Source organism: Plecotus auritus, assembly GCF_963455305.1.
Source record: "Plecotus auritus genome assembly, chromosome: 7".
Taxonomy (NCBI): domain Eukaryota; kingdom Metazoa; phylum Chordata; class Mammalia; order Chiroptera; family Vespertilionidae; genus Plecotus; species Plecotus auritus.
The window spans coordinates 39,851,233-39,879,206 of record NC_137774.1 but is presented as its reverse complement, the minus strand read 5'-3'; the positions used below and the strand labels follow the sequence as shown (position 1 = coordinate 39,879,206).

Genomic DNA, 27,974 nt, shown 5'->3' with positions numbered 1-27,974 from the left:
TGCACTGGAGGAAGCGTTTAAGAACCAGATCATCTGGAGCTATAAGACACTACCTGTTGGTGCCATCCACATGGTCGAGGTCAGGCAGTGACCCCTCAAGGGTGGCCAGGGGCTGTGCCTCTGCAGCAGCATCAAGGAGGCTTCTGCCAAAGTGGCTGAGATCTGAATCTGCTGCCTGTCAGCCAGCTCATCCTCCAAGAGGACAGTGCTATACAGGCCAGATGCAAGGCCAAGTCAAGGGTTAACTACTCCAAGGGGGTATATCAGAGCTTCTCCTCTGAACAACAGGCCAGCAACAAATCCACCCATGGGTTAGACCTGGCTGAGGAGGGCATTGACATGGGGATGCCCAAGAAGCAGAGGCCATGGATATTAGGAAAGACGTCCATTACCAGGCCACAAAATATCAAGGAAAAAGTCGTGTCATGGCTGGGCAAGTTCAAAGTGTCAGAGGAGGTTGTGGACTCGAGCATGTCCCCAGTTGGAGGAGGATCTAGACCTTCTATTTGACACAGTGGAAAACTCCACTGACAGTGACCCAGACATGGAGGATGATAACAGCACCCTCAGCACCCCCAAGCCCAAGCTCAGGCTATTCTTTGAAGGCTTGGCACACTCCAGCTCACAGACAAAGATGGGGAGCATCCACAGGACCCGGAGCCAACAGTAGCCTGCAAATCTGGCCAAAGCGTGAGAGAACACATGAGCCTCAGGCATCAAACAGCCCATCAACAGTGTTTGGAACACAGTGGCCCACAGCACCCCCAACCCCAAAGTCGCCTGGGTCTGTACCTTCTCCATGACTAGCATGAGGACTGTGCCATGCAGGCCGGCCCAAGGCCAAGTCCACAGATCACTACTCAAAGGAGCAGTATGACAGCTTCTCAGAGTAGGAGGCCAGTGAAGATGCCGCCCATGGGTAGGAACCAGACCAGGACGATTTTGACATGGGGGACCCCAGGAAGCAGCGACTGTTGAATGTCCCAACCATGTTCATGACAAGGCATCCAAACTTAAATCAGAAAGTTGTGGCTTGGCTGAGCAGGGCCCAAGTGTCAGAGGAGGTCCTACACTCAGAGCAGGACCTTGCAGATCATGTCCGCGAGTGGAGGAGGACCTGCACCTTCTGTCTAAGATGCTGAAGAACCAGAGACAGTAGCCCAGATAGGGAGGAAGATGACAGTCTTCTCAATACCATCAAGGCCAAGCTCAGGCCATACTGCAAAGGCCTGTCATATTTCAGTTCGAAAATGGACATGGGGAGCATCCATGGTGCCCAGCTCCAGGACGAGCTTCCGAGCCCTAGCAGGTTTCACTGAGTGCTAATGTGTTGGCCCATGGACTAAAGGGTCCTGGATTCGATTCTGGTCAAGGGCACACCTGTCTCGATTACAGGCTTGATCCCCAGTCCTGGTCATGGCACGTACAGGAGGCAACCAATCCATGTGTCTCTCTCACATTGATGCTTCTCTCCCTCTCTGTTTCTCCCCCTCCCTTCAAATCTCTCTAAAAAATCAGTGGAAAAATAACCTCCGGTGAAGGTTAACAAAACAAAGGAGCCTCCTAGTCTGGCCGCAGTGCCCGAGAAGATCAAGCCCGGGCAGCAATAGCCAAGTGACAGGGTCTCCCACTTAGTGCCTCAGAGCATGCCCACCCAGGGCAGCAGCCAGCACAGCCCAAGGACAGCCCGGAGGCAGAGACCTCAGCCCTGTACATGCTCACCAAGAAGCTACTGCCCAGTGGGCGCATCACCAAGAACGAAGCGCTCATCATCCCCTCCACCAAGGCCAAGGGGAAGCATCCCAGCCGCCATGGCCTGGCAGGTGCCTGAAGGAGCGGCAGAGGGCACAGCCACAGAACATGCAGGTCAACAGCCTAGACAACGAGTGCTGCCCGGACACAGGGAGTCAGCTGCAGATCTCCAGGAAGACCACGTACAACCATCTGAACCACATCCTCATCTCCGATGACCAGCTGCCGGAGAACATCATCCTCGTTAACACCTCCAACTGGCTTAGCCAGTTCCCGTCAGACACCCTGCAGGGGCACACACTGCCTTGCTGTGCACCTGCTCCACGGCTGACGTCCAGGCAGCCTTCAGCTCCATCGTCTGGCGGATACAGAGATACTGTCACTATAATTCTAAGCCCCCGAAGCCGGCGAAGATCCAGGTGTGCATCTTCCTGGAGCTGCTGTCCTACAAGATACTTGACTGGCTGGGCTACATGTGCTTCCTGGTCATCCCGCTAGGTTCCCACCCCGTGGCCAGGTACCTGGGCTCCGTGCATTACCTCTACAACAGCTCCTTCCAGGACCTGGCCTAGCGAGGCCTATTCCACAAGCTGGAGGCCCAGAGCGCCATGCAGAACACACTGGACATCGTGACGAGAATCACACAGTACATCACGGGGCCAACTGTGCCTACCATCTGCCCATTGATGAAGCCCTGCTCTCCTACAAGCAGAAGAGCCCCAATGAGCAGTCTTATCGTTAATTCCCTTAGGGGGAGGGGGTGAAAGTTGGGATAGTGCAACAGTCCTCAGACATGTCAGGAGACTCAGGTGATGGGGCCCCTTGGGCTGCAGCATGCTTTTGTCCATACCTCTGTCCACAACTCTGGTAGCAAATGAGGCCTTGTCACCCCACTCTGATCCCCATCAGTGACTGGGTCTTGTCCTCCTCTAGCCAGGGTGATGGCACCAAGGTGATGGAGCGGCAGGTGGATTACTGGACTGCAGCCCAGCCCACAGACAGGAAGAGAGACTCAAGAAGAAAGACCTGCCTGCCGCCAAAAAAACCCCTCAAATGCACCTTCCACTCTCTCCAGGTCAGCTGGCTGCACAGCAAGGGAGAAGCTGCAGTGCTCTGCAGTGCTCACCAAGGAGAAGAAAAAGAAGGTGCTGTTTTTGCCAAAGAAAACCAAGGATAAGGTCATGGAGTCCAAAAGTCAAAAGCCAGTTCCTGGAAGGCATAAGCCATCTGGTCTGTAGGGCCAGCACCAGCAGAACATGCTGCGGGTCCTCATCAAGGGTGTGGAATGACGTGAAGTTCTTCCAGCTGGCAGCCCAGGGTCCTCCTACGTCCAGCACTTCCCCATCTGCATCTCCTGACACTCTGACTCCACCTTCCTGCCCTGCCTGTGGCCTGCTGATGCAAAACACAGGGGGGCCCAACTGCTTTTCTGTGGACGTTTCAGGTTAGTACAGAGACCGACACTGGAAATACAAAGAGAAACCTTCTTATGTACAAATATGCTCACAACCAAGAAACTATTGTGGTGCCCCCAGTGGGAGCCCCCATCTGCTCTGCTGATTACCCAGAACTCTCTGGTGGTGGGAGGTCAGGCGGGCAGTGCTGGGCAGTGCTGAGCTGGAGACTCATGGGAGGTGAGTTTGGCCCCAGGACCCTTAACACTCCCAGCGGGAAGGGCTCTCACCTTCTCCACCTGCCCTTCTTGGAAGCCAGGACTCTGCCCCCACAGAACTCAGAGCTGGTGGTCAGATGCCAAGGGCTGGCCTCCCAATGGGGGCATCCTGAGCAGGACACGGAGGCCAGTCAGCCCAGCCCTGGGCCCCAGCTGCCAACCACCCAAGTGGCCCCAGCACCACCCACTCGTGGTTCCCTAAAATAATACCTCTGTGGTGCAGACCTCCAGGAACACTGACTAGACAAACTGGTGGTACACCAGCTGCCCGCTTCCTGAGCAGAAACTCCGCTTTTGCCCTCTTCATTCTGTGTTATTACAGAACATTTGTACCACCCAACAGATGTGGGACCATCTATTTACCAGGTGAGCACCCTGCCCCTCCACAGCACAGTGGTCACTTGGCCACCTGCTTGCTGTGAGTCTTCAGGTCACTTCGTGTCTCTGAGTGCTTGTGCCTTTAAACACGGGAGGAGCCTAGGATCAAGCTCACAGGTTTATTGTAGAGACTCAGTGGGGTCCTCCCTGGAAAGTGCTGTCTGGGTGCCTGGACAGTGTAGAGATCTGCTGGACGGGCTGTGGTTGAGCTCATTGGCCATTTTCTCTTCCTCGTGACAAAGCCTCTACCTCATTTGTGATTCTCCACGAGGCCTTGGGCTAAGCCAGCCATGGGCAAACTACGGCCCACGGGCCGGATCTAGCCCGTTCGGCTGTTCTATCAGGCCCGCGGAGCCGAAAGAGCGGAGGGTTCTCTTGCTCTCCCCTCTGCTCTTTTACTTTGAATTTATATTAGTTCACACAAACACTCCATCCATGCTTTTGTTCCGGCCCTCTAGTCCAGTTTAAGAACCCATTGTGGCCCTCGATTCAAAAAGTTTGCCCACCCCTGGTAAGCTCTTTTTTATTAGATACAGAGATTAGAGATTCTATGAGGGGTCCGTGTCCTGGGTGAAGCCAGAACCAAAAATCCCAGGAGTGAGCAACGCGGCTCTATGCTAAGTTTATTCTTGGCTAAAAGAATACAGAAAAAGTGTGAAAAAATTCTAAAATACTAGATAGTATCAACACTGTGTAGTGGATGAGAATAGGGGAGTATAAGACAGGAGAGCATGTTAAAGAGCATGTCTTGCTGAGGAAAATATAGACATGTGTAGGAAACCACAGGGATACATTTAACTGAGTGTGTTTTAAGTTAATGGAAAGCATCCTGTTTTGCAAAATATAATGTGTTAATTTTAAACCTGCCTCCAGAAATAGGACCTATTAAATGAGAAGCAATAAATGATTTTTTAAAATCAGAAGAAAATTTGACAAATGGAAGTAATTGTTTGCTTTGTTATACATATTATATCAGACTAACAGATAATACCCAGTCTTTTAAACAAAATAAATCATTACCATCTACTATGCACCATAGGAAGTCTCAATAAATTCCAAAGAAGAAATATATGTTTGTTCTCCATTGACATGTTCATGAACCGTAATGCATGATGCATATATGTTCTCTAACAAAAAGCACTAAGGTAAGAAGTTAATAATAAAGGATAGTTTTAAAATTGCCAAATATCTGGACACTGAAGAAGGTATAACTGAAGCTGAAGTGAAGTATATTCTACATAAACCCTGAGTTCAAAGGAAATCATGATTGAAATTATGGAATATTCACAACTAAAAAACAATAAAGAAAAGCTGCCAATCAAAGCAGCCATAGAAGAGAGCTTTAGTTTTAAATAGACTTCTAAGGGAAGAATTACAGCTGTGAAGAGAGATCTAAGTCTCCAAATAGTAAATTAGAGAGAGCAACAGAGCGACCTTGAAGAAACAAGGAAGGGGGAAAACATAATGGCAGAAATCAGTAAAACAAAGAATTTCAAAACAGCCCTCAACAAACTGGACAACTGCTTCTCTAGAAATAATGGTAAAATAAACAGATTTCTAGCCAGACTTGACCAAGAAACAGAGAAAAGCGCTGTGCACATACTTCCAACGAGTTAGGTAAACCAACCAATTCCTGTAAAGTAACAAACTATACAACCTTCCTCAGAATAAGTTATGCCCTGACTAGTCTATTAAAGGGATTGAATTTATAGTTAAAGCATTCTAATGAGGGGCTTCCAGGCCCAGGTGGTTTCACTGGAGAATTAAATGGAATAAGTGAACAGACACTTCACTGAAGAGGCTATAACATGTCGCTTGCACACTTGAAAAGTTCAACATCATAAGCCATTAGGAAAAGGTTAATTAAACCACAAGGAGACTAACTAAAATAAAAGACGGTGATAACAATCAATGCTGGTGAGGATGTGGAGAAACTGTCACTCAGACAGGTCTGGTGGGAATGTAGACTATTACAGCCACTGGGGAAAGCAGTTTGGTCGTTTCTTATAAAACTAAACATGCAACTACCGCACAACCCAGCTATTGCACTCCTGGGCACTTATCCCAGAGAAATGGAAACTTTCATCCACTCAAAAACCTGAGCACAAATGCCTATAGGAGCTCCATTTTAAAACTTGCAAGCTTTCTCTGAAATCCCTTGTTGGGATTAATATCTAGAGTTTTTAAGAAATGTCTGTCACATAAAAAATGGGTAGAGTATATGAAAAGGGAATTTCATAAAGGGAAACCCAAAACGTTAACAAGATATGAAGAGACGTTAAATTGCACTTGTAGTCAGAGAAGTAATGAGGCGCTCTTTACACCAATCTGCATGACGATTAGAATGTGATGATGCCAAGTGTTGGTGAGGTGATGGGACAAGTGCAAACATCGTGGACTGATGGGACTGTAAACTAGTACAGGCACCCAGGAGGACCATCTATAAGTACTTAGCAAAATTAAAATTAAATATGCTCTTAGATATTTGAATATTCACATATATAATTATGCTAAGTCCGAAGAACATGAAGAATCACCGTAGGACAGTGGTCGGCAAACTCATTAGTCAACAGAGCCAAATATCAACAGTACAATGATTGAAATTTCTTTTGAGAGCCAAATTTTTTAAACTTAAACTTCTTCTAATGCCACTTCTTCAAAATAGACTCGCCCAGGCCGAAAACCGACTTCTGCGCATAGGCCGTGAAGTTTCAATCTAACTGTACATGCACACCCGCATGTGGTATTTTGTGGAAGAGCCACACTCAAGGGACCAAAGAGCTGCATGTGGCTCGAGAGCCGCGGTTTGCTGACCACTGCCGTAGGAGAACCTATAACATAGGCCTCTCATTCTAAAGCTTGAACTGATCACTTTTTGAATAACATTTCCTCGGCTGGGACACAGGGGAAAAACAGGACTTCTGTGTCAAAATATAGCCCCTCAGAGTCTAAGAGCATGAACCTGATTCTTCTGATCAGCATCACTGGGTGGGAATGGACCACTGGAAATATTTGATAGAATAGATAGCAAAGAGACAGCTGGATAAGTGGGTTTCCAAACCTTATCCTATCAATTCCCTCTCAAAAACATTAGCCTTTTTATGAGTATTTTTCCACTGACATAAACATCCTTCCGCAATGTTAATCATATTGTATATGAACAGCATGGCTAACAAACTCATGTGTCATGATGAAACGTAGCAAGGTGTTGAAAGAACGTGAAAGAATGCACTCTCAGAGCAGGCACAGGAATAGTTAAAATAAAGCAGGCACAGCTCTGTTCCCAGAGAAGAGCATGCTGACCTCCCCCTCAGCGCTTATCAGTAAACGTCCTAGCTTCTGGTTTCTGTTAAAATTTCTGTTCTCACAAAGTTTTCTGTTGAGATAAAACATACCATTCCCGTGAGAATAAGTCAACATTCTATCTTGCCCCCCACCTGCGTGTGATTTTTTGCCTTTAAAAGCCTGTAACCAACCCTGGTTCAGGGCTCCAGTCAGCAGTCTCTTATTAGAGTTGTTGCCTGTGAGTCCCTGCGCCGCGCTTGAATAAAGAAACCTCTTGCTTTTGCATCAAGACTCGAGTTCGGCGTTTGATTTGGGGTCGTCGCTCTGCCAAAGGACCCACCGGGGGTCTTCAAGGCCCTACAGTGATGGAGCCTAAAAAAGGAAAATGGATCATCTGTGTACTTTTTTCTGTTGTTATTTGTAAGTAAAATGATAACGCAGGAAAAACAAAAAGTATCACTGTAGGTGTACATATAGCCACATAAATATTTTTTATAATTTTAAAGTGTGAATATTATGGATTAAATGTAAAAGAATAAAATATATGTAGAATAAATTATGATCACCTGTGTTACTACTGAATCTTAAAATGCTGCCATTCCTGTGTGTCTTTAAATAGAACATTAGGGTGACAGTTGGGAGACAGTTGAACTCCTGATTTCATCCCAGTTTTTCCTTCCTCAGAGCTAGTTACTATCATCCACTTTGTGCTTGTCCTTAAGTCGGTTTCTATAATTTTACTCGAAAGTTGTGTAGACACAAGTTATATTTAGTGTTGGTTTTCCACTCAAACCATGCTTTATGAGATTTGTCCACTTTGCTACACATGCTCCAGTCCACTACTTTTACCGCTTTACTAGGTATTTACTATGATTACTTTATTCTCTTGTTGAAGGACATTTAGGTTATCTCTAGTTTTCCACCATCATAAACAATGCTGAAATGGACTTTCTTGTCTCCTTCATGGGCACGTGAATGAAGGTTCTCTAGAGTATGTTGCTAAGAATGAACTTCTAGCAGGAAGGCCATGCACACCTTAGGTTTTACTAGTGGGTGCAACTTCACTGGCTGGGTCAGCCATCCTCGCCTCCCAGCTGCTTGGATGTTGGCTGCTCATGGCTCCTGACGGCTCTTTCCCTGTCCAGAGGGGGTAGGCACTCCCCCTCCACTGCCCTGGGATGTAGGCTCAGCCAGAGGCCAGTAATGACTGGCACTGGGTAGACAAGCCTGGCTCCTTACCTCCAATGGGTCTCATTCAATGGGTACCATTCCTGTCCCAGATTTCCTCTTAAGACCAGGCTGAATGTAATGTGCTGAGTCCACATCTCTGCTCACCTCCCTCCATCTTCTCCTTCTGAGGTCACTCCTTCACTAAACTCTGTCCCAGTTCCCAGGAGTCACTGCTTCCAGGGAGCCTGGCCCAAGATGACTAATATTGCCAAGGTCTCTCCAAAAGGGCTGCACCAGGTTCCACAGTTAGGAGAGGCTTGAAGGCTGAGAAAGAGGAAGCCCTTCCAAGAGATGAGGTGGGGGAGGGGGAGAAGGCAAAGGCTCTGAGATGAAAGAGCTTTGTGAATTCCACAAACTGAGTAAAAGCCAGTATGGCTGAAGTGTGGGGAGCAGAAGAAGGAGAAGGACACTGGTTGAGGTTGGAGATGTATGTAGGAGCCAACAAGTAGACCTCATAGGCTAGTTTCCTTTATTTTTAATTGTAATGGGAAGGTCTTTAAATGCTTTGAGCAAGAAATTGATAGGGTTTGATTTAGACTAAGAAAATTCGTCTGTGTATAGAGAGAATGGTTTGGAAAAAGATAAAAGAAGCAGGGATTTGAGTATCCACACAGCAAGCAGAGTGGATCATAAAAATTATAGTGTTAGCTCAGAAAGTAAGAAACACTATGGGGTTTATAGCACAACACTGTGTGTATATAAAACACACAAGCATACAAAGACATGGATTATTCAAGTGCAATACCTATTTTTAAGTGGCTACCTTTGTGGAGGGAGAAGAAGGTAATGGAGATTCGATGTAATAAAAGACAATAATATTAAGAAGATATCTTGCAAGGAATGGTGGTGACAAGGTGTCATGAATTGAGGCATATGATTTACGGAGCCCTGAACCAAGAAAACAAAAATCAAAACAGCAACCACCCTCCTCTCTACCCATTATTTTCCTTCGCCCTGTGGAGACCCATGACTGGGGTGGGGGGGAACAGGTTTTCTGAGAGACTTTCCAAATAATCCAAATTTTACCTACTAAGCAGGTTGACCTGGATGGCAGAGACCTTCCTAGTGATTAATGCAGCATCTGAGTCAAGGAACCTGGAGGGAGGAGGAGGCAGAACCTCCCTGGAGCCGCATTAGTGAGGACACAGATGGTTGCACTGAGGCAGTCTCATGCCTGACCAGGTGGGTGCTGCTGATGCTCCCTCCCAGCCTCATTTCTCCTTTCCCTGGGGGCTCCATGGAGCCCGGTCTTATCTCTGGGATCAGAGATAATCCAGGTTAACACGTCCCGTTATTTCGCCTTTGCACAAGTTTATGACCTGGTCCCAGGAGATCTGGGGACCAAACTTCTACCATGTCTGGTAGCCTGTGCCCAGGCGCCCAGGGCAGCAGTAGACACCCATTAGGTATCAATAAATGGCTGTGGATCAAAAGTGATCCCTTGAATCTTTGACTGGGAGCAAGGACCCTGAGACTTCCCTTGACATTTTTCTTCAAGTGCCCAGAGAAGCACATGGCATGCTCTGCAAATGCATTTGTCAGTTGGCGTTCAAAGAGTTTGCTGTGTTGGTGCCTTTGTTTCACTGTCTGGCCCTGAGAGACAAAATCCCAGTGGATAGAATAGAGTGGATGCTGGCTTTACCCAATGGCATGCTGCTCTGAGGCACTCCAGAGCGACCCTCTGGCAATATGTATAAAAATGAAGTGTGCTTCCCTTTGAATGTACCTAGAAATATATCCAAAAATGATGTACAGAGACATTTACTGATTCATTGTCTGTAGTAGGAAAAACAGGAAAAAAGCTAAATATTATCATCACAATATTGATTAAAAATATATCTTATGCAATCATAAAATATAACAGCATTCATCCATTAAAAATGATGAAGATATTTACAGAGTATGTTCACCAGCACAGTAAGTGAATAAAAATAATTTAGTAAGAAAACAAAATTGGAAGAATTCTCACAAAAATGTAAACAGGACCTGGAGTGATTTTTACTTCCTTTACATTTTATACTTAAGGATATTAAAGAAAATTCAACAAAATCCAAATAGTAGAAAATAAACATATGTGAAAGCAAATTTAATATGGATGTTAATGCAAGAGATATCATAATAAAAAGTAAGTTTGGCACATACAAAAAACCAGCTGTGGACCAACTTATTAATAAATATAAGTACAAAAGCCTAAATAAAACTTTAGTATATCTACTTCCTTAGCTTATACTGGAACACAAGTATGGTTTAATATTAGGAGAGCCTCTAAAAACTCTACCCCTATGTTCACTGCAGCATTATTTGCAATAGCCGAGATACGGAAGTAACCTAGGTGTCCATCAACAGATGAATGGATGAAGATGATGTGGTGCATATGTACAACAGAATATTACTGGGCCATAAAGAAGAAGGAAATCTTACCATTTGCAACAACATGGGTGGGTCTAGAGAGTATTATACTAAATGAACTAACTCAGGCAGCAAAAGACAATTACCATAGAATTTTATTTATATGTGAACTCTAAAAACAAAACAAAACACAGACTCATTAAAAAAAAAAGAGAGAGAGAGAGAAAAAGGGAGTTACCAGAATGGATGGTGTGGGGCAGGCGTCCTCAAACTACGGCCCACGGGCCACATGCGGCCCGCTGAGGACATTTATCTGGCCCACAGGGTGCCACCTCCTATCCTGCTTAGCAGCCAACTCGTCCCGGGCCCGCAGTGCGCATAGGTATTTGTTCAGAGTTTTTTTTTTTAAACTATAGTCTGGCCCTCCAACGGTTGGAGTGACAGTGAACTGGCCCCCTATTTAAAAAATTTGAGGACCCCTGGTGTGGGGGATCGGTGAAAAGGGGAAGGGAAATATAGTCAACAATATTGTGATAAGTTTGCATGATGACAGATTCATTATAAGAATTGGTGAGGTGATAAAATGGTCCAATTACTATATCATACACCTGAAACAGTATCTATACTAATAAAAGGGTAATATACTAATCAGACTGGGATACCTTCCAGGAGACCTTCCAGACATCCTTCCATACAAAGCCATGGTGGCAGGACCAAGGCAGAGGTGGTTAGGGGTGATCAGGCCAGGAGGGGAGGGCAGTTGGGGGCGAGCAGGCCAGCTGGGGGGGAGCAGTTGGAGGTGAGCAGGCTGGCAAGGGGGTGCAGTTGGGGGTGATCAGGCTGGTGGGTGGGGAATTGGGGGCGAGCAAGTCAGCAGGCAGGCAGGTGAGTGGTTAGGAGCCAGCAGTCCTGGATTGTGAGAGGGATGTCCGACTGCCAGTATAGGCCTGATCCCGCAGTCGAACATCCCTCGAGGGGTTCCAGATTGGAGAGGGTGCAGGCCAGGCTGAGGGACACACCACCACCGTGCACAAATTTTGTGCACCGGGCCACTAGTAACCATATAAGATTGTATATCAACTATACTTAAATTAAAAATAAAAAAGTAAATTTCTCAGATGCTGTAGGTATTTTAGAAAATTAAACCTAGGAATGAATATACTAAAATTTAAAAACATATCTTAATGAAAGTTAATAAAAAGTGATAGGCACTGAAAAAGCATCTGATCAAAAATGCAACAGCCATATCTGATTATTAAAGTACTAGAGGCCTGCTGCATGAAATTCGTGAACAGGGCTGGGAGGTGTCCCTCAGCCCAGCCTGCACCCAATCCAATCCGGGACCCCTCTCACAATCCCGGACTGCTGGCTCCCAACTGCTCGCCTGCCTGCCTTCCTGATTGCCCCTAACCACTTCTGCCTGCCAGCCTGATCACCCCCTAACCGCTCCCCTGACAGCCTGATTGATGCCTAACTGCTCCCCTGCAAGCCTGTTTGCCCCTAACTGCCCTCTTCTGCAGGCCTGGTCACCCCCAACTGCCCTCCCATGCAGGCCTGGCTCCCCAACTGCCTTTCCCTGCAGGCCTTTTTGCCCCCAACTTCCCTCCTCTGCCAGCCTGGTCACCCCTAACTGTCCTCCCCTGCAGGCTTGATCACCCCCAACTGCCCTCCCTTTCAGGCCTGGTCCCTCCCAACTGCCCTCCCCTGCTGGCCATCTTGTGGTGGCCCACTTGTGTCCACATGGAGGCAGGATTTTTGACCACATGGGGGCAGCCATCTTGTGTGTTGGAGTGATGGTCAATCTGCATATTACTCTTTTATTAGATAGAATAGAGGCCTGGTGCACAGGTGGGGGCCAGCTGGTTTTCCCTGAAGGGTGTCCCAGATCAGGGTGGGGGTTCCCTTGGGGCGTGGGGCAGCTTGGGCAAGGGGCCTGTGGTGGTTTGCAGGCTGGCCATGCCCCCTCTTGACCCAAGCTGAGGCACTGGTATCTGGGGTTTATTTATCTTCTACAATTGAAACTTAGTAGCCTGGAGCGGAGCCAGGCCTTCTGCTTGCTCCGTGGCAGCAGCCATTTTTGGGGGGGTTTATGTATCTTCTATAATTGAAACTCTGTAGCCTTAAGCGAAGCCTGGGCCAGCCAGGGTGTGCGGAAAGCTTGGCTTCCTCCATCGCCTGGGGCAACCCTAGCCTCCTGCTCTTTCCAGCTCCGTGGCTGCCGCCATTTCTGTTTGGGTTTATGTATCTTCTATCATTGAAACTTTGTAGCCTTGAGTGGAGGCCTAGGCCAGCAAGGGCAGGTGGGAAGCTTGGCTTTCTCCATTCCCCGGGAAACCCAAGCCTCCCTCCTGCTCTCTGTGGCCATAGCCATCTTGGTTGGGTATATTTGCATAATTAATTAGCTCCTGATTGGCTGGTGGGTGTGGATTGTGGGTGTGGCTTGTGGGTGTAGCGGAGAGATGGTTAATTTGCATATTACTCTTTTATTATATAGGACTATTGTCAAATACATAGGGAAAGATAGTTGCTAAATGTCTTTCACTTAAAATCCTCTAAAAGGCCTCATTGCACTTGGAATACATTTCACAGCCTGAACAAGACTCTGCAGCCACTGCACCCCATTGGCCTGCACAACTTCCTGTCTCACACTCTCCTCTTTACTCCAGCCACACTGGCCCTATTTCATTCCTTCAACCCAGTGAGCTCTTCCCCACCTCAGGCCTTTGCACACACACCTCTCTGTCTGCAAGGCTCTTTGCTCAGGACTTCATAGGACTGACTTTTTTCTCCTTTACATCTCACCCAAAAAAGACATCAACATGTGGAAAGTGTTCTCTAGCTCTATATCATGGAATTAAATAGAGTCTATTTATATTCTCTCATTTTTCATTTTTAAAATTTTCATTCCAACTGCATTAGATTTTCAAAAGGAAAAAGGCACAGGAAAATGTATTAATTTAAAATACATTTAAATGTTTTCTGTAAGATCTGAAATATTGATCTAAAGTTTTCCCCTCAACCCCCTAAATTGTTTGGCTCAGTGGATAGAGCGTCCGCCTGCGGACTGAAGGGTCCCAGGTTTGATTCCAGCCAAGGGCGTGTACCTTGGTTGCAGGTACATCCCCAGTAGGGGGTGTGCAGGAGGCAGCTGATAGATGTTTCTAACTCTCTATCCCTCTCCCCTCCTCTCTGTAAAAAATCAATAAAATATATTTAAAAAAAATAAATAAAGTTTTCCCCTCAATAACTGAGCAGATGTCCCAGTGCTATTTATTGCCAAAGGGCCCCCATAATGATCCACTCAGTCCCACGTGTGCTCAGCCCTATTCTGGATGTCGCTGCCCATCTCCGTGGCCTGCTCACTCCAGCAGCCATTCCGCACTGCTTGAGAAGCCTGTCTATTTAACAGAGCAAGTCCCCTTCTTATATTCTTTTCAACTGTTTCCTGATTTGTTTGCATATTTATTTTTAGATAAAATTGAGAATATTTTTTGTTTCCCAAAAATCCTGTTATGATTTTTACTTCAAATAAGTAAATTTTAGACTAATTCAGGAGAACATGTGCCTTTGTGATATTTTATCTTTCTATCCAGAAATTAGTAAGTCCATGCATTTATGATTAAATGGAGAAATAGAGCATTGGAAGGCCCTGGGCAATTCCTGTTAACATCTTACTAATTTAGATTATTTTGTCAATGTCACATTTGTATTTCCACCTGATGATTGTTTACATACATATCCTATATAAAGAGCTATAGGCTAATTAGAGCGAACAGCCGAATGACTGTCTGGACGACATTCTGGATGAAGTTGGGGCTGTGAGCAGCTGCAAGGGCCAAGCCCCTTGCACCAATTTTGTACATCGGGCCTCTACTGTATTTATAATAGTAATGGGCAATATATATTGAGTGCCCACCACATGCCAACTCTTTATGTTAAGCACTTTATTACTCAATTTTATTCTTGCAACTCATCTTGCACATGAAAAAAATAAGCCTTAATGAACTCAGCTAACATGCCTGAGGTTTCAATGCAAGTGGCAGTGCCATTCTTCTCACTAAAGATTTTTTTAGTTAACTCTCACCCAAGGATAAGTTTCCCTTGTTTTTAGAGAGAGTGGGAGGGAGGGAGGAAGACAGAGAGAGAGAAACATTGATGTGAGAAAGAGAGACATTGATTGGCTGCCTACTTCCTTGCCCAGACCAGGGCAAGGATCTAGCCTGCAACTAAGGTACGTACACTTGACTGAAATCAAACCCAAGACCCTTCAGTCCATGGGCTCCCAACTATTACAGGCGAACAGCTCTGTCTCTTTCTCTCACTCGCTGGCTGCTTTAATTTAATTGAGAACATCCAGAATTTTCTTCTGGTCATTTGTATAAAGAATCTTATTAAACTCACTGAAGTCACATGTCCACATACAACCATCATCACTGTGGTCTGGCCAAAGAAATGTGCTGATACTTCCACTCTGGGGCCCTGACCCACACACCCCAGAACGAGCTGGATGCGGATATTGGCAGTTATTAGAAAGGGGGAAATAGAAGTCATGTCCACCACAGGCCATTGTCAAATAAAACATTGACTTCTGGTTTCCACTCTGACATATAAGAGCTTGGAAGTCCTTACTCTTATCCTTACAAGAAGAGAAAAGATGAACAATTCAAAAGACAGGAACTCTTTTCAGATCCATCAGATCATTGAAGTCACATGGCTATGAAATTAACATTTGCTGCTGCAAACCACTGAGATTCTGAAAGAATGCACTCTCAGAGCAGGCACAGGAATAGTTAAAATAAAGCAGGCACAGCTCTGTTCCCAGAGAAGAGCATGCTGACCACCCCCTCAGCGCTTATCAGTAAACGTCCTAGCTTCTGGTTTCTGTTAAAATTTCTGTTCTCACAAAGTTTTCTGTTGAGATAAAACATACCATTCCCGTGAGAATAAGTCAACATTCTATCTTGCCCCCCACCTGCGTGTGATTTTTTGCCTTTAAAAGCCTGTAACCAACCCTGGTTCAGGGCTCCAGTCAGCAGTCTCTTATTAGAGTTGTTGCCTGTGAATCCCTGCGCTGCGCTTGAATAAAAAAACCTCTTGCTTTTGCATCGAGACTCGAGTTCGGCGTTTGATTTGGGGTCGTCGCTCTGCCAAAGGACCCACCGGGGGTCTTCAAGGCCCTACATTTGGTGCGCTGGCCGGGAAGAAGCGACCACCCCTCAAGCGTCAGAACCGACCTTGGAGGTAAGGGGGGCCCCCGAAAAGATTTCGTCTTGTTGTCTGTTGTCTGGTTCGTCTGTTAACTGTTTCAGGATTTCTGGTTCTGGTAAAGACAGGTTGTTCTCTCCGTGAGGAGAGGGCTCCTCTGGCCGATTAGGGTTCGGTCAGAAAAACTGTCAAACTGGGGGACGCCCCAGATTCAGGAGACGACCAAGTAAAATTGGTCGTCGTCGGGTGTCCGGCGACGGGCGAGTCAAAGTCCGGCCGGGCAATCTGTAGGACGGGTGTCCGTCAGTCTGGTTATATCAGGTTATTGTTTCAGTCTCGTTGGGCCCTTTGTCTAAGTGTCTTGTTCATTATTGTCTCCTTTTGTTTGCTTCTCTCTTTTCATCCTGACACGGACGGAATGGGACAGGGAAAGAGTACTCCTTTGTCTCTGACTCTCACTAACTGGAAGGACGTGCGGGGACGAGGTTTTGATCTTTCTGTAAATGTTAAAAAAGGACCTTGGCAGACTTTCTGCTCCTCTGAATGGCCTCGGCTCAATGTTGGGTGGCCACCAGAGGGCACTTTTGACCTTTCCCTCATTTTTACAGTAAAAGACACTGTTTTTCAGCCCGGACCCGGGTCGCACCCCCACCAACAGCCCTACATCGTCGTCTGGCAGGATCTTGTGCAAAACCCTCCCCCGTGGGTCCGACCCTGGTTGCCCCGAACCGCCTCGCGGGTTCTAACTGTCCAGTCTCCCCCACAGGAGCCGACCAAGAAGCCGCTGGTCGACCCTCAGGCCAACCTCCTCCTTCTCGATACTCTGCCTCCCCCGTCGGACGATGGGGGACCGGCACCGTTTCAGCCCCTTCAGTATTGGCCTTTCTCCTCTGCTGACCTCTATAACTGGAAAACTAACCATCCTCCTTTTTCAGAGGATCACCAGAAGTTGACGGGGCTGGTGGAGTCCCTTATGTTCTCTCACCAGCCCACCTGGGACGATTGTCAACAGCTGCTCCAGACCCTCTTCACTACTGAGGAGAGGGAAAGAATTCTCCTAGAAGCCCGGAAGAATGCACCTGGTCCCGACGGGCGACCTACTCAACTCCCCCACCTGATGGATGCTGCCTTTCCCCTTACCCGACCAGACTGGGATTTCAACACGGCAGAAGGTAGGGAGCGACTGACAGTCTACCGCCAGACTCTAGTGGCTGGCCTCCGGGGGGCAGCGCGCCGGCCCACCAATTTGGCTAAGGTAAGAGAGGTCCTTCAAGGACCAGCTGAACCCCCCTCTGTCTTCCTCGAGTGGTTAATAGAGGCATTCAGGAGATATACCCCGTTTGACCCTGCATCGGAAGGACAGAGGGCTTCAGTGGTTATAGCTTTTATAGGTCAGTCCGCTCTAGACATAAAAAAGAAACTTCAGCGGATTGAAGGGTTACAGGATTACACCCTCCAGGACCTAGTTAAGGAAGCAGAAAAGGTTTATCATAAGAGGGAAACAGAAGAGGAGAAGGAACAGAGGAAAGAAAGAGAAAGGGAAGAGAGAGAGGATAAAAGGGAAAAGAGACAGGAGAAGAACTTAACGCGTATCCTGGCCGCAGTGGTAGGAGAAAGCAGACCACTGACGAGAGAAAAGAGGAGGCAGTTAGGAAACCTGGGCAACAGACCGCTGTTGGTTAAGGATCAGTGTGCCTACTGCAAAGAGAAGGGGCACCAGAAGCGGGAATGCCCTAAGAAACCAGATAAGGCAGCAAAGCAAGTACTGGCACTTCATGAGGACAGTGACTGAAGGGGACGGGGCTCGGAACCCCTCCCTGAGCCCAGGGTAACTATTCGAGTGGAGGGGAAACCAGTAGACTTCCTGGTAGATACTGGAGCTCAATATTCAGTTTTAAAGGGGCCTCTGGGGCCGATTTCTAAGAAGACATCCTGGGTAATCGGGGCCACCGGTAATAAGCAGTACCCTTGGACTACTACCCGGACTATAGACTTGGGGTCAGGGAAGGTCACCCACTCTTTCCTCGTGATACCTGAATGCCCTGCCCCCCTGTTGGGAAGAGACTTATTGACCAAAATGGGGGCCCAAATCACCTTCACTCCCCGAGGCCCTGTTGTAACCCAGGGCGAGACAGAAGCTGCTACCCTCTTAACCCTCCGCCTAGAGGATGAACATCGGCTCTTTGAAACAGGGTTACAAACGGGGGGGATGGCAACCGAATGGCTTCATCAGTACCCGGGAGCATGGGCAGAGACAACTGGGATGGGCCTAGCTGATAGGCAGCCTCCAGTGGTAGTAGAGCTCAAGTCCTCCGCTACCCCGATAGCAGTAAAGCAATACCCCATGGCAAGGACAGCCTGGGAAGGGATTAAGCCCCATATCCAGCGACTCTACTGCCTGAGATGAGCCCTGACGGGGAGGAAGTGCTCCACTCGTATCACGAGATACTGGCAGAGGAAACTGGGCCCCGGAGGGACCTCCGGGATTCACCTTTACCCAGTGCCCAGCTCACCTGGTTCACGGACTGCAGCAGCTACATCCTCGAAGGTAAAAGGGTGGCGGGAGCAGCCGTGGTCAGTAAAGATCAGATAGTATGGGCTAGTAGCTTACCAGAAGGGACCTCGGCCCAAAAGGCTGAATTGATAGCTCTAACTCAGGCCCTCAGACTGGCAGAAGGAAAAAGAATCAACATTTACACTGACAGCAGGTATGCTTTTGCCACTGCCCATATTCATGGGGCCATCTACCGCCAGAGAGGCCTCCTTACCTCAGCAGGCAAGGAAATTAAGAATAAGCAAGAAATCCTTTCCCTTCTGGAGGCCATACATGCCCCTCAGGAAGTAGCTATTATCCACTGCCCTGGCCACCAAAGAGGGACCTCAGATGTAGCAGAAGGAAACTGGAGGGCGGATACAGAGGCTAAACGAGCGGCTCTAGGACTGAATATTCTAGCTCTAGCTGAGGCCCCAATGAGCCTGCCGGAATTTCCCAAATATTCCCAGGAAGAGGAGGAAAAACTGGTCAAAAGGCCAGAGAAATATATAAGGGACGAGCAAGGAATTTAGAGGACGGTAGAAGGGAAGATAGTAATACCTGAGGAAGCCGCCAAAGCCTATCTTAAGCAGCTACACCAGCTCACACATCTGGGAGCAAAGCACCTCCGCACTACCTGTCAGGCCTCCGGATACTTCGTCAAAGGACTCACTCGTCTCACGGAAAGGGTGGTCAGCCGGTGCAAAGCGTGCCAACTGGTGAACTCACACCCTTCCCGACTCCCATCTGGGCAGAGACTCAGGGGCGACCGCCCAGGAAGCTACTGGGAAGTAGACTTCACAGAGGTAAAGGTGGACCGATATAGCTATAAATACCTCCTAGTCTTTGTAGATACCTTTTCAGGCTGGGTAGAGGCCTTCCCCACTAAGAAGGAGACCGCAACCGTGGTGGCCAAGAAGATCTTAGAGGACATCTTCCCCCGGTTTGGAGTACCAAAGGTAATTGGGTCAGACAACGGACCAGCCTTCGTTGCCCAGGTAAGTCAGGGAATAGCCAGGATACTGGGGGCGGATTGGAAATTACATTGTTCGTACAGGCCCCAGAGCTCAGGTCAGGTAGAAAGGATAAATAGAACATTAAAAGAGGCCATAACAAAATTATCCATGGAGACTGGCGTGGCAGACTGGACAGTCCTCCTTCCCTTTGCCCTTTTTCGCGTGCGAAACACTCCTGGCCCCCTAGGAATAACTCCGTTCGAGATCTTGTTTGTGGCCCCTCCGCCCCTGGCCGCAGACCCCTGGTCGGTTAAAACTGGTATTCATACCCCCCAATCCCTACTTGCCAGGTTGAAGGCGCTAGAGACTGTCCAGAAGGAAGTATGGACCCCCTTGGCTGCCCTCTATCAACCAGGGGAGCTTCAGGTGCCACACCAGTTCCAGGTTGGGGACTTTGTCTACGTCCGACGCCACCGCGCTGCCAATCTCGAGCCAAGGTGGAAGGGACCCTACCTAGTACTGCTGACGACTCCAACGGCTGTTAAAGTAGACGGCATTGCCACCTAGATCCACGCTTCGCACGCTAAACGAGCGCCCCCGCAGGACCATGAGAAGACAGTAGAAAGGACTGACAACCCCCTCAAGATCCGTGTTTGCCGTTGTTCTCCTTCTCCTGCTGGGCCTGCTGATAAGTAGTAGTAGCAACCCCCATGCCCCGAAGAGACTAAACTGGCGAGTTATATAGTTTGGGAGACGACCAAGATAGCACCTCTCTAGACCTGGTGGCCGCAGCTAACCCCTGACATCTGTGCTCTGGCCGCCGGAGTCCGGGAATGGGATCTTCCCGACACCTCAGTAGAAGCCTCTAAAACGGGGTTAGAAATTAGAGAAAACATAAGTAGAAAGAAGGCTGGAGGTTCGGTACATTGCAGTTATCGGGGGGCGCGAGAAATGCTAAGAGGGACTCCTTTCTGTGTTTGCCCTAAAGATAGGAGGGGACTAGACCTCCTGTTCCTTAAGGAAGGGGGACTCTGTGCCGCCTTGAGGGAACAGTGTTGTTTCTATGCAGACCATTCTGGGATTATAAAAGACTCAATGTCCAAACTTAGAGAGAGGCTTGAGACCTGGCGGCGAGAACGGGAGGCTAACCAGGGATGGTTTGAAGGCTGGTATAATCGTTCCCCCTGGCTCACCACCCTGATTTCCACCCTAATGGGGCCCCTAGTAATTCTTTTGATACTCCTGACTTTTGGCCCCTACATCCTTAACAGATTGGTAGCTTTTATTCGGGATAGAATAAGTGCAGTCCAGGCAATGGTACTCCAACAGAGATACCAACCGCTTTCCCAAAGTGAGGGTCTGTAGTCCCAGGATTGGAACTCCCCAAAAAGAAAAGGGGGGAATGAAAGAATGCACTCTCAGAGCAGGCGCAGGAATAGTTAAAATAAAGCAGGCACAGCTCTGTTCCCAGAGAAGAGCATGCTGACCTCCCCCTCAGCGCTTATCAGTAAACGTCCTAGCTTCTGGTTTCTGTTAAAATTTCTGTTCTCACAAAGTTTTCTGTTGAGATAAAACATACCATTCCCGTGAGAATAAGTCAACATTCTATCTTACCCCCCACCTGCTTGTGATTTTTTACCTTTAAAAGCCTGTAACCAACCCTGGTTCAGGGCTCCAGTCAGCAGCCTCTGGTTGGAGTTGCTGCCTGTGAGTCCCTGCGCTGCGCTTGAATAAAGAAACCTCTTGCTTTTGCATCGAGACTCGAGTTCCGCGTTTGATTTGGGGTCGTCGTTCTGTCACAGGACACACCGGGGGTCTTTAAGGACCTTACATCTCATCTTACATTGGGATGTTTTGTCAGAAATCACATGGGTGACACTGTTAATAAAGCATGTGCTGTCTGTCCTCTGCTAAGAAAATGACCTAACATACAAATGTGTTTCATATTCCTCACCTCCAATTCTACTGTTCCTGCCAAGTACCTTTTCACTTATCAATGTGAAAAACTTTCAAAGCTGTGAAAAAGTTTTGTGCGTTTATTTGAGCTAAAGTGTAGATAATTGCCAGAGAGCAAAATCTCAATGGGTTGAGAGAACGCACGGGAGAATGACGATTTTGCACCTTATGTTATAAGTTACAAGCAAAGTGCAGACTTATGTGGGTCACATGAAATCCATGGGTGATAGATTAGGCAGAGAGGAGAAAGCAAAGTGTGGAAACTTCTGTGATTGGATCAACGGTACAATGATAGGCACATACTTCCATAGGTGGATGTAGGATAGCTTCAAGTCAACAATGAACTGGAGAACAACGAAGGGATTTGTGATCTCCGCAGGGCACAGAGTGGTGCCTGTGCATGAGTTGTCCAAAATAAGGAAGATTCCTTTGATAATCCAAAGACATGTTATCATAGATGCAAAAAGGCAGTACATAGACTCTGTTAGGGTAAAGATGGACCTTTGTCAGGGAAGATGCCAGACTACGACATGACTACCCACCATGAGTTCCTTTGAGTTAGTGTTTTAATTTCAGACCATGCTTTGTAGTTACTTAAGGTCTCTGAGTTTGCAAGGCCGCCACACAGGACTTCCCTGAGCTAGTCAGGTTAGCATATGGCCCCTTTTTCCGTCCACACATCCTCGTTTTATTCATAAATCAATACACATTATGCATTGATGATCAGTATTAGTGTTTTCTCTTGCTGAACAATGGATCATTGGGGATGAGGCAAGACCTTAAATAACCTTAAATGGCATTCAAGGTGGAATTTTTATTATTATTCAAAATAAAAGGCAGGTGAATGGGAGGCCATGAGATCCTATATGTCCTTATTACAAAATATTCTGAATCAATTTTAAATTTTGAGCTACCATGAGCACGGTCCTTTTGCTGCTTGTCTTAAGTTTTGGTATTTTGCATCGAGTATAATATTTCCATACCAAGAACAGTAGCAACAGTATTAAAGCAGTAACACCATTTAGGAATAGAAAATATCTAGTGCTAGACTGAGGGGAATAAGCATCACAGCCAACCAAAAAACTCTTTGCATGCATTATCATAATGGTTCATTAAGCTAAGTATATGTTTTCCTCCTTCATCCACTGTCACTTGTACTTATGATATGTTTGGCCAGATGAATTAAGACTCTCTACTCTTTCGTTATCATAACTGATCATCAGAATGTCATTGTCTAGTAGATGGGAAAAATTAGCAGGTATCCAAATTCAACTTTTCATGTGTAATAAGGGAGGGGCCTGGGGAGACAGATATTGTTTCCATTAGGAAACCATAAAGAGAGTAATAACAATATAAAATCAGTTGATGTACATTCAATCAATAACAATGAATGATATCAGAACAATGTTTCAGCAGCAGTAATTTGTGAGCATCCAGGCCTTGTTGACTTCTTGGGATAGCTGTCAGCCCTCATGGCCAGTGGTTTCTCACCCTTGAAAAGTCTTCAGTCTCCATGGTGGATGGAGGCCAGTGTCAGAGACAGATGTCCATTTGTGCTTAGGCATCTGATAAGGTAACACCCTCTTTACAATGTTGGAGAGAGTCTTTAACTAATGTTTCAATAAATAAAAATCTCCTGGTTGTAAGTTTTGGTCTTTAAAGTCTTTGTCTCTTGGTAGTACTATGGAATGAATGTCACTAATTTATCAGGCCTATAACCTCCTTAGTGAGTCATTGATAGTAATATAGAATGTCTGCTTTTAGTTTCCCTTATATTTGGAAAACAAAAAGATTTAAAAATCAGCAGTATTTTAAACAGAGTCATAACAACAATAATCATCTTCACTTCATTTAGTTCCATACCCATTTTTTTTTGTTTATCCTGATTATTTCCAGTATTTTCATGAATTCAGTTATTCCTTAGAATTCTATACTTCTTCATTCAGTTCAAAGATGTGCCCTGCTTAAAAACCTGTAATTTAGAGTAAGTCAGAGTCCTTTTCATGGATTTTTCTAAAGATATAACATATTTGAAAATTCATTAGAGTAAAACAATGACTATGAATGACAAAACAAAGTGTTTATAGATTTGATTGCAATGCAATTGATAAAATACATTGCTTTTTTGTAAACTATAACATTTCAAGGCAATAATTTTTGGAAAATAATTACTATAAAATGACAGAGAATAATATGAAAATATATAAGTATATGTATATATTTGGATTCAATACAGAATTTCAATATAAAAAGAATAAATAATATGAAAGACTTTAAAACATTGTCCATGGCTTCTTGTATTGAGCATTGGGTATAACTCATCAACTTCCAATGTTTGCACCTCAAATACCCGTAGTCCCACTGCCAGAAACCCTCACAGGGAACCATCCCTCTTGGCTGGCCTGGTGTCGCTGACACCAAGAACACTGTTACACCTGAGAGTTTCCTATTTGAACTTTTCTTTGAATCTTTCTATGTTCCTTCTTAGGGCAGGTTGAAATCTTTAGAACATCCATTTTAATAACAATATATGTACACAAATAGCACAGCCGTATTTATTTTTTAATTTGGCAAAGCTTCGCAGGTAATTTCAATCGTATTAAGTAGTCCTAAATTAGTTAAAGATGTTTCTCTAATAAGGAGAGAGAATAAATCCTTGAGGTATTCCAGGGCCCAATGGAATTAACTCAAAGTCATCTTTTGTTTAAAATGTCTCTTAAAATGGGAACTTTAGCACGGTTGTCAAATATACATATGCAAAAGATTATACCATGTACATTTTGTAAATCTAAGTAAAGCAAACACAGCCTTATGGTAATAACTCTAAAAGACATTAATCATACTTACAAACAGTTTTAATATTAAACATTTTGTCTAGACTACAGAATTTGCTTTATTTACATAAGTACTTAGTCGTTTTAGGTCAATAAAAGATTATATCCCAATAACACCATCTGGAGGCTGAAAATTCACCACACATATCACATAAACACATATCACATAAAGATTATACACATCATTTGAATTTACTATTTTTTGCAGAGAAAAGACAAGAATAATATTATATAAAACTTTCACAAATGATTATAGTCTACACCCCCTTTGAAACACCTTTCCTCAACTTTCACAAACCTTCTTATCCATTCAGAAATAACTATCCCTAGAGAAACTTGCATTTGTCCTTTTCCTTCAAATATGACTCCCCATGCCTCAAGCCTTCTGTTATCACAACTATATAATTTCTTCCAACTTAACTGGAACTTTTAACTCTTAGGAGCCTTAATTTCCAACGATAACCACAAAAGTGAACAACCGGCATTCCTTACATTGACGTTAATGAACATATTTTAACCACACTCTCATGTTCAAGAAACACACCTTCAACAAAGCACAAAACATTACATCTGCAGCTCCAAATCCATTTCACAGACCTTCTGTAATAAAAACGCAAAAGCAGGTGGACGTAAGACTTGTCTAGCAACCAATGTTTCAGTATTTCATGTTATTTCAAAATATCTAGATATTCAATAACTTTCATTAAAATTAAGTTAGAAAGAAATAGTTGAAATAAGCTAAAGTGATTTGTGTAGGTGGGTAAGGTATTTTTTTCTATTGGGATAAGACATATGTTCCACAGATTTGTATTTTTAAAAATGGCCTATACAAGAGTTCTTGTTGAACTCAGGTATTTCCCCTTCAAAGGTTCTGGGACTTTGGTTGCGTAAAGCCAATTATCTACAAGCCTCTGAAATGAATAGGGGAGGTTTGGGGAAGGCAAAAGGAGTTGGTGGGCTTTCAATTGTTTCTGGAGCCAAACCTCTGGCCCCTTGAAAATTTCATTTGTAAAACAAGGATAGCCATTTTCAATACCTCAGGGACTGGGTTGCCACTCGAATGTTGGCAAGGGACGGACAAAATCATTCACCCACTTTTGGAATGTTTCTTTCTATTTGGGTACATTTTTCTAGTTTCCAGAAAGCACATACCTCTGAGAGGTATAAAGGCTTTCAGGTATATAAAACCTCTGTCCATCTCCCTTGGGAATGGCAAAACAGGTCCTAGTTGCAAGGTAGTCTTGAAATTAATGGTGTGAAACCTTTCTATCACCCACTTTATATTGGGACCAGGTAGGTGGTGTAACAAAAGAAGTTTGGATTCTTTCTTGAGGGACTCAGGGTCAAGTTTTTCCCATTTGGTGAAGATGTGCCCTAAAAGATGACTCTCAAGTCACTATGGGCTGGTTCCCCATTTATAGAGAGACATAAGAGCAAGCCAAGTGTTACAGGCAGGTGTTTGGGCTGTTTGGGGCCATTCTGAGTAGGGTGGGGACCCTGTGAAGCCATCTCTCAGGCTCTCGTGGAAGATAATAATGAAGAAAAGATGATTAGCAAACGTTCGGTCAGTCTCAAGGTTAGTTTCCTCCTGGAAGGTTCCTTTAAAATCTTTAATTTCCCTTTTGGTTCAGTATCTGGTTCATTTAGTCGAAGTGTATATGTAACTATTCTGGAAAAGCATATGGAAGCATCACTGATTCATTAAAAAGACAAAAACCCACTCATTTAACAGATGAATTGGGGAAGATTTGATAAGCAACCCATATATATATATATATATATATATATATATATATATATATATATATATTCCCATAGCATTCCCTAGTTGGAAGAAACAGGTTTTGATTGAAAAACAGACATTTGTAGGGAAGTTTTATTCTGATGGTGAAAGCAATTAATTGGGCGCGGTTAAGAACAAATAAAGCACCCTTAGTATATACAGGGTACTTGGTGACTTCTTCCCTCACCCCCTTTTAAAAATAGATTTTTAATGAATTCAGAGAGGAAGGGAGAGGGAGAGAGAGATAGAAACATCAATGATGAGAGAGAATCATCAAATGGCTGACTCCTGCACGCCTCCTACTGGGGATACAGCCCGCATCCTGGGCTTGTGCCCTTGACCAGAATCAAACCTGGGACCCTTCAGTCTGCATGCCGATACTCTATCTCCTGAGCCAAACTGGCTAGGGCAGTGGCTTCCCTTTTAATGATAATTTAAAATTCTGCCAAAGTATCAGTGAGAAGGTGAAACACACTTGGAGCAACCCTATGCTTGTTTGTGTTTGTTTACTTTTTCTAAATCCTATTTCAGTTTCCTATAATCCTTCAAGTGGACAGACTTCTCTATAGGAGTTTACTTACAACCTTATTTAGTAATTCTGTTGCTTTTGCTCCCAGAAACCAGGAGTATATTAATTGGGATAGGTTAGAATAGCCAGGATTACATGTTCTAACAGTTAATTTCTTTGTGAACCAATCAAGGCCATCGAGAAAATCGAGAACAATTGCTGGTTCCTTTCTGGCTAAGAGCAGCTTTTCTCCAAAGGGAGCTGGTAGAATTCCTATTCTCATTTTCCCTTAAGTTAGTAGGGAGGGGTAGTAGAGGAGACAGAAGAGGAAGGAAGAAGGAAAGGGAAGGAACACGTCTGGACAAGGAAGCTCAGAGAGCAAAAGATGGAGTGGAAGTGCTATAGAAGGGGGAGATGGGGTGTTAGCATTTATTAGCTTCAGGAGAGTTTGGAGATAATCTCTGAAATTTCTTATTAATTTCTATTTTTAAAGAGAATTTGTCTGTGCTTGTCCTTAGAATTTTCTAATTTCCAAATCAAGATATGCGTCCTATTCATTCAATCAGTTTAATTTTTCAGGCGGGCATTTTTCTAGGTGTTTTTTTGTTTGTTTGTTTGTTTGTTTTGTTTTGTTTTTTTGTCTGGAAAAAATTAATTTAGGCACCAAAGACAATTGTATGTTGACCATTTTTCAGTTGATATTTTCTAGATAAATCTTCCTATTTCTGTAAAGCACTTGCAAGTCAAGGCTCCCTATCAGGGCTATTAATGAGGGCTGGAATCTGGGAGTTCCCAGCCGTGGAGGCACAACTTCCCATGTTAACTAGCGGTTTGTTTGCTGCTGTTATTTTTATTGTTGTTTGGTGTCTGCAGAGTCTCAGCACATTTTTGAGGGTGTGATGTAGTGGGTTGAAGTGTGTTGCTTTGTGGGTTGAGCTGCACGATGCTCATCCCCTAGAGTTTCATCTAACCCTCTTCTGTGCCTCGGTTTCTCTCCCTGCTGTGTAAAACAACCAGAAGGGCTACCAGTGCAGGTGGACCACACCTGATTAGTGCTCCACGTGAAGAGCGAGTTGGTTTAGTTACAGTTGTGTGGGAGTTTCCCTACGGGGCTCGGGCATGTTGTGAGGAATGACCTCTGACACATCCGCAAAGATCCTCAGTTGTCTAAGAACACCTGAGATTCCTGGGGGAGGGAGGATGTGCCCCTTTATCTTCCTAGGTGAACCAGATCAGCTCTCATTTATACAGCCAAGGTGTTTTCCCCAGTCTCTCAAAAGGCAATTCCAATAGAAATGCCAGAACCAGCCCCATTTTTCCTCTTGTCTCTCCTTAGCCTGGGATCTGTCAAGCGTTAACCTTAGTTCCACCAAGAGTATTCAAAAATATGGCTCAAATAAAGTCAGCAGCACAAGCAAGGGAATGTCCTGGATCCAAGAGACAACTCACACAAGTTCACCCAACGGGCAGGGAACTGGTGGGTCAATGGGCCCTTTGCTGCATCCCAGCACCAGGTGTAGGTCTGCAGGGTGG

At 45.4% G+C, this 27,974-nt stretch overlaps 1 protein-coding gene across 1 annotated transcript in view; it reads left to right on the top strand.

Annotated features, from left to right (window-relative positions):
• Positions 1 to 27,974, top strand: part of LOC308252570 (phosphofurin acidic cluster sorting protein 2-like) — a gene marked incomplete at both ends in the record, with an annotated part of 211,747 nt that overhangs the window by 179,333 nt on the left and 4,440 nt on the right. The gene's annotated exons all lie outside the window — the stretch shown is intronic.